The sequence below is a fragment of the Scylla paramamosain genome, unplaced genomic scaffold (genome assembly GCF_035594125.1).
Source record: "Scylla paramamosain isolate STU-SP2022 unplaced genomic scaffold, ASM3559412v1 Contig19, whole genome shotgun sequence".
Classification (NCBI taxonomy): Eukaryota; Metazoa; Arthropoda; class Malacostraca; order Decapoda; family Portunidae; genus Scylla; species Scylla paramamosain.
Genome location: NW_026973684.1, coordinates 478,007 through 486,316, shown reverse-complemented (window position 1 = coordinate 486,316; position 8,310 = coordinate 478,007).

The following is an 8,310-nucleotide window of genomic DNA, read 5'->3' as shown; positions in this document are numbered from 1 at the left end:
ATATATATTCTTTAATCGAAATTTATCAAGAAACCCATTATTTCTTGTCCTATCCTGATTACTGTCCTCGATTTGCTTATGTCACCTGTATTGTGTTTCTGATACCACTTGAAGACCTGTGTTGACAGATCCCCTCTTAATTTACTTGTCCAATACTGATTACTGACTCTGAAGACTTCGCTAGTATCACCCTTGTTGTATCTCCTGTACCTGACTAAATCATTTCTGTAGTCCTTTGACGATAAAGCTTATGGAAGAATGAAGGGTTTCATGATATGGAGGCAGAACATTCCAGAGGCGCTGACCTGTACCTGTGTTCGGATAGAGTGCTCAGACACCTACTTTTATTGATATCATACCTTACTGCACCTTGTTTCACTGATGTATTTAGTAAGAACGCCGTAATATATGTTTTATTAATCCCTAATACATAAAATATTTGATTAAAGTACGTTAAGAATCAGGGAAATGTGAAGGTGTGGAGGCGAAGTCAGTGTTGGAAGCTGGATGTACGCACGTATACTAGCATTAACAAAGTTGGTATCTGATGAGCGTAATACAAATCTAAATCCATAAATGACTCATGAAGAGTTAGTAATGATAACTAATCCTGCTTGACAGAGTCTCCCATAACTATCTAGAACTTTTTGGAAAAAAAAATATTAAATTAGTCTCATAAACAGTTATGTACCTTAGAAAACATATATAACCTTATATTCCCTTATATACCAGTACACCCACGCTAACAACAATTTGCAAAGCTATAAATGCTAACAAAGAACGACTATAACAGTGAAATAATTAAGCCGAAGTCAAGGCCAGAGATGAGAGAGAGGATCTTGATCTTGATCTTGATGGTACAGGTGGCACAGGATCACTCCTGAGCCAGGCCTTTGGATCGGCAACTCCTGTAGAAAGGGGGAAAAAAAAAAGAGAAACGAACAGCATCCTCTATCCTAATTGTTCATACACCTGGCACGCCACATTCTCTCCAGAAACTCTTTCACCGCCTCAATCATCCTTTCATTGGCCTCTCTACCCAGTCCCAGCAACAACACCATCCATTCCTTTCCTGTCTTCTCCACTCTTTCATTCCTATCATGCCCTAACTCAGTCAGTATCACTTGCATCATCTCATTCCTGTCTCTGGCATACTGCACACACTCCAGCACCACATGTTCCACCGTCTCATCCTCTCCCATGTCACACATCTGGCACACTTTGCTGCGGGACTCAGACCACCTGTAACTCCTTGCATTCACATCCATACACTGTGCCCTCGCTCGGAAGAGAAGATCACCGCCCAGGCTTCCATCATACCACCTTTCATACCTCGGGGCCTCTTTCTCCTTGTACCATTCCAGGGTCTTCTTTCTTTCCATCTCATTCTTCCATTCATTCAGTCCCACACATTTCACTTCTTTGTCTATCTCATTCTTCCATTTTCTCACATCCCATTCGGCTCCCACTCTTCCTCCTCTTGTTACCACCCATTCACGCTCATTTTGATTCCTCCCAGCCATTCTTATCGCCCACACAACTTGCAATCCATTCCTGTCTGTCATTCTCATGCATCTCTTCCTCCATTTGCTTCCACTTTCATTCCACAGGTACACCTTCCTTGCTATTCTTGCATCATCCATTCTCTCAAGCCTAATCTTGTACCTAAGTGTGGCTTTTGTCAGTCTTTCTCTGAAGGTGCTCCATCCCATGTCACCTCTCAAGGCTTCAACTGCTGTGCACCTCGGTGCACTCAGCGCCATCCTTGCTACTTTGTTCTGGCCCACTTCTAACTTATCAATTTCACTTTCATTCCATGCAATCACATCCATACCATACATTATACATGGCACAGCCACACTCTTCCACACTTCTCTCAACACATCATACTTACTTGCTCTCATCCTTGCCGCGCTTCCCAATCGACCTACCCACTGGTTTACCATACTTATCTTTTCATTCTTTGCCTTTGCACACCCACTAGGACTCATCCACATCCCTAAATACTTGTATTCTTGCACCTGTCTCAACTCATTCTCTCCAAGTCTCCATACCACATTACTTTCATCCTCTGATCTATTCACAATCATTACTTTGCTTTTCTCACTGCTAAACCTTACTCCAAAGTCTTTACCATAGCCATCCACTACATCCAACAAACTTTGAAGCTCATCTGCCGATTCACTCATAACAACTACATCATCTGCATAAAGGAGCACACATACTTTATCATTCCCCACACTTACCCCTACATTCATTCTTCTCATCCTGGCTGCTAGCTCCTCTGTATACAGGCTAAAAAGGGTTGGTGACAATATACAGCCCTGCCTAACTCCTCTCTCACTCTTCACCCAGTCTGTTTCTATGTCTCCTAGCCTGTATCTAGCTCTTGTGTCCACATACATACTTTGCACTACGTTAACTATCTTTGCACTCAATCCAATCTTTTCTAAGACTCTACCTAACATTTCTCTGTTCACTCTATCATAAGCTTTCTCTATATCCAAAAAACCTAGGTACAATTTACCCCCATCCTTCTTTTTCTTCTCAATCATTTCATTCACCACAAACATATTGTCCTCAGCTCTCCTGTCCCTACGAAAACCATTCTGTTCTTCACCAGCACTCCAGCTCTCTCAATCCATTTACACAGTCTCTCATTCAACACTGCACTGAAAACTTTACCTACTGTATTCACTAATGCAATTGGCCTGTAGTTCTTCAGCTCATTCTTACTCTTAAATCCTCCCTTATGCAACAGACACACTCGGCTCTCATTCCACTTTCTTGGCACTCTCTCTTCATCCCACACTCGGTTGAATAACTCAGTCATTCTGTCTATCACTACCTCCCCACCATTCTTGTAGAACTCATAGGGTATATCATCTGGACCTGCTGCCTTGCCATTCTTCTGCCTTCTCACACACCTCTCCACTTCATCCCTACTGATTCTTTCATCCAGTTCATCTGCATTCTTCCTTTCCAGTGTTACACATTCTTCTCTCACACTAAACATCTCACCTACCCCACCTACTTCTTCCCAGAACCCTTTGATTGCCTCCCTGATTCCATCCTTCTCTGTTATAACTACACCCTCCACTTTTAGACTCTCCACACCAACACTGCCTGACATATTCTCACCTCTCATGAACTTGTACCATTCATGGCCACCTTCCATACCTTTCTCCCTTAAAGATTGAATCACGCTCCTTTCACTCTTCACTTTAGCATTCATTATCATTCGTCTCGTCAACCGCTGCTGCTTCACATACGCTGCCCATGCATTCAGATACTCATTCTCTGCCTCATCGCTTTCATGCCTCTTTTTCCTCAGCCATCTACACTGTCTACTCATTCTCTTTCGCTCCTCCCTAGCCGCTCTGATTTCATCATTCCACCATGGTTTACATACATTCTTTCTTCTACCTACTCTCACAAACCCTATCTGGTTCTCAGCAGCACCCTCACGTCCTCAACCAGTTTCTCATTCAGATGCTCCACGTCATGCACACTTTCGTCGTCCCAGCTTCTCTCACTCAGATCAACCTGAAAGTTCTCCCACCCTACATCTCTCAGTCTCCACTTCTTTCTCTTACTTGCCACTTTCACTTCATTCCCACCCTGCATCAAGCACTCCACAACCAGCATGTTGTGATCGGACACAATATCAACCAAACCATCCTCATCTATCCACATGTGCGACACAATTTCACGCATTCTTCCATTCACCAACATGTAGTCAATTGCCGATTCCTGTTCTCTTGCACTCCAAGTCACACGCCCCTCTGCCAAAGTAACGTTCAGATTTTCCAGCTCCAGTTCATCAACAAACTCTCCAAGCATTTCACCATTCCTGTTCACCTGTTCCCCCAGTATTCCCACATGTGCATTCATGTCACCCATAACTAGCACTCTCTCCTCTCCATGCTCTCTCACAACTTTCTTAAGTATGTCATACTTCCTCCTATTTTCCCTCTCTGCTCTTTCACCCATGACAGTCATGTACGCTACCACCAGTACCACCTTCTCTGGTCTGCCACGACCATCCATGCATTCCACTCTTACTGCAAGAGAGGAATAGAGGAGACCAGACTGAAGGCAGATACAGATTTCAACTGACGGCGCATGCGAGTAACGTAGCATGGCCTTTCTCGGGGCATCACAGCCTTTCTCAGCCTCTACTCCCCTGCAGGCACGTCGCTCTAGGTACGTGAGGGGTCTTGCTTTGATGTGTTGAGCTGCACGTGAGTTGTCAGGCCGTGTGTGGGGAAATGTGAGGAGTGGTAGGAGACTCGCCGCCACCACCATCACCGCCTAGCCATAAGGATTGTCTGTGATTGTTTGTTGCCTTGGTTTGCGTGTCATTGCAAAGAGGCTTATTGCCTTGGTCTGCTTCTTACCTTGATATTTGTGTCACTGCAAGGGAGTTTCTTTCCCTGCTTTGTTTTACCGTGATCAGCGTCACAGCAAGGGAACCATTACCACCTTGATTTCATTCTTACCTTGATCTGCGCGTCACTACACTACAACTTATTACCGTGATTTCGGAAAATCTTAAGAGCAACGCACCCAAGATTATTTTCAGTAAGGTGTGCTTTCAAGAAGTGTAAGTAGTATAGCTACATGTCTGTAAAGGTTTTACTGATCGCTCCTTGATATTAAGGTTACAATACAATGTTAAAGTTTCTCCAGTATTCCCGAGATCCGTCCTGCTTACCTGTCCGTGCTGAAGTTACACTGCGTGCGTTCGTGCGTTGGTTTAGGTTAGGTTAGGTTAGTAACCTTAGGGGGGGTCCAGGGGGGGCGCAGCTCCCTTGGATAGCAGGGGGGGGTCCAGGAGGGGGCGCAGCCCCCAGGTTATGTTAGGTTAGGTTGAAAAGCATAGGTTAGGTTAGATTAAAAGCATAGGTTAGGTTAGTGACCTTAGGGGGGGTCCAGGGGGGGCGCAGCTCCCCTGGATAACAGGGGGGGGTCCAGGAGGGGGCGCAGCCCCCAGGTTAGGTTAGGTTATGTTAGGTTAGGTTAAAAGCATAGGTTAGGTTAGTAACCTTAGGGGAGGTCCAGGGGGGGTGCAGCCCCCTTAGTTAGGTTAGGTATATAATTATTCTGGCATATTGGTTAAAACTTAAATTTTACCCCAAATTTTTTTATTCTACGGAAATTTCCCTAGATTTTCAAAGTCCATTTATCGGTCTTTTATGTCCCCCCCAAAACCCCCGATTCCCCACGTGCCCCCAAGCTTGTTGGGAGAGAGGGGAAAAGATTAATAAGATGTGTGGAGGTGTATTTCTTAAGAATTACCGTGATTTCTTTCAGTTCTTAATCTCTGCGTCATTGCAAGGGAACTCTTCATCCTTGATCCACCTCAGCCCTGATTGCGTCATGGCAATTAAGGGAACTCTGTATCCTTGATTCACCTCTGCCTAGATCTCTTCATCATTGCAAAGGAACTCATCCTTGACTTGCCTTTTATCGAAGATAACTCTTCATAGACATAGATGATTCCTAGGATGAGGCCCTAGTGTTCTTCTTGGTTATTTTATTTCATTTTTTTCAAGTTGTACAATTGTATCTTTTGTAGGCATGTTAAACGTGTTGGTGACTGGGTAGAGTTGTGGGTTGGTGAGCTTGTGTACCAGTAGATACATCCAACCAACCAACTTCCACTCTTTCAAGTAGGGAACAAGAAAAGTTACCCTTTAGACCAAAAAAGTTGTGTGCTCTTGTAATGTTTAGGTAAGGAGCATCTTCCCAGAGGTGTGGCAGTATAATGTAACCGTAACAGCTGTCCTCCCCATCGGCAGGCAGCAGCAGCAGCAGCAGCAGCAGCAGCCATGGTGTCTTTCCTCATAGTGGGACGAGCAGCTCCCCAGGTGAGGGCGGCACCGACCCAGCCCGGCAGCAGGAGGGCCTTGGTGCTTCCCATGGTTCACCCGAGCCAGGTGAGGCTGATCCACCGTGGCCCCTTTTGGCGGAAGCCATTCTCCCAGATGGAGTAGTTCATGAGGGACATGGAGAGGAAGTTCAAGAGAGACATTGAGGATATCCTAGGAACCTTTGCCAAGAATGTGAGTACTAACACTGACGGGGGAAGTATGTATGGCCATATGTTAAGAATAAATATCTATCTCTGCATCCATTTAGCAGGCCAGCAGTGACACGGGTTGGCACAGACAAAGCACCACACATTCACAAACACACATCATTCACACTCTTTGAGCTGTCTTCCCCTGGTGGAGAGGGACAGTCTCATGGACCCGCCTACTACACCAGGAGCTAAGTCATAGTACAGCTGGCCCCACACATTCACACCAAGACCCAACACTTGTCTTAACATACATCTAATACATCTGTCTATTTTTATCTATATACCAAACCAGCAATTCCACATGGGATGTCCCTGACAAAGCAACGCACATTCATAGACACATCATTCATTCTCTTAGTCCCGTCATCCCCTAGTGGACGTCTGCTTGTCAGAAAGATTGTTTATTTGTGCCAGAGGCCAGAGTCATGCCACCAGGAGTGAGATATGAGAGTGTGCCATGCTTACTTGGCCTCAACATGAACTTTCCCACCACTGGTCTCTGCTTTGCCCTGCTTAGTCATCACACTCAAGGATTGCCTTTATGATGCAGATTATTTTTTCCCTCATTTTTTTCTTTCATGTAAGAGGGGCACTGGCATAGGGCAGCAAAAGTTATAGAAAGGCTCACTCAAGGTGCTAGTCCTTATAGAGTACACTCAAAAAAGGATCATCCAAAATTTGAACCATCTTAAAACTTCCATTTTGAAATAATTCAAGTCAAAAGAGGAAATACAGAAGCAGGTAGGGAGTTCCAGAGTTTACCTGGCTTGATATTCTTGATATCCTTCATGTTGTCCACACTGTTGTCACTAGTTGAAAGTGAACAGTAGCTTGATCTTTTTGGTAATGGTAGGAAGTTATTCCTTCCTTCACTTACTTTTTTAATTGCATTATTACCGTGTAGGCTTTCAAAGTTGATTATGAAGTTGCAAATTTGTGTTGTATCATGAACAAAACTTTTCAGGGTGTACCCAGTAACATAGTGACAGGTGCTATGTTGGGAACACTTCCAATGTATTGACTGTCCCTTGTTAACATTCAGAGCACAAGAAAACTGCTTACTGGATGCACAGAAAGTAGACAAAGAATAGCACGTTATATTGTTTTTAAGCTACACAATTATTCAAGAAATTGTTTAAAAAGTTGTGTAGATGACCAGTGGAAAAGTTGTACAGCAGTGAACATGTCCTCTGCCTCACTTTGGACTCACACTGGCAAGCTTCACTGGTAAATTCTGGAACTCCCTGTTTCTTCTGTATTTACTCCTGTCTGTGACTTTAACTTCTTTGAGAGGGAGTGAAGCTTCAAGACATTTCTCCAGGTAATTTTGGACTGCTTTCACTGTCTCCTTCAGGATCTGACGCCTTTAGTTTCTGTTATCCTTGGCCAGACCCTCAACAACACACACACGCATGCACGCACGCACGCACGCACGCACACACACACACACACACACCTGGGGCTTGAGGCAAAGAATTGTGTACATTAATGCTGCTTTTAAACAGTGAGGAAGAAATAGGTTCTCAATAGAGTGGTGAACAGATGGAATAGAATCTGTGACCAGGTTGTTAGTGCTGAGTCATTAGGGAGCTATGAAACAAGATTAGACAAATGTATAGATGAGAATGATCAGTGAAAAGTGATAGGAAGAAATTGGTTATTAGATAGAGTAGTGGATGAATCAAATAGCAAGTTTTAAAAGATTAGACAAATTTTTTGATGAGAATGGTGGAAATAGGTAGGTATGTTTCGTACAGGGACTCCCACTTGTAGGCCTGATGGCTTCCTGCCGTTTCCCTTGTGTTCTTTTGTTCTTATGAGTGATGGCTGAGTTGGGTTTGATTGGTGGAAGTGTTATAAGATTAGTGTGTCTAGTTTCCAGGAACTCAGCTGCCCATGTTGAGTGTAATGTTGGATGTAATCTGTAATGGCAGCTTTGTTATGTGCAGTGTGTGTCCTGTACTGGTGCCTCTGTCCTGCTAATATATTTCTCCTTCTTTCTTTTGTTTGTTTCTTATTTTACTCTTGTATTTTTTCTTTTCATTTCTCTTTATGGTTTGTGTTCCATTTGTTTCTCAGTCTTTCTCATCTCTTTTTTTTCCTCTCTAGTGTATTTCTGTTCCTGCATTCACTTAAAGTTAACTGCATCATAAGCGCATCCTGCAGGAGGGGCAGCCACGGCAGAAGAGTCTCCACCTCCCTCCACCCAGTCACTCCCTCAA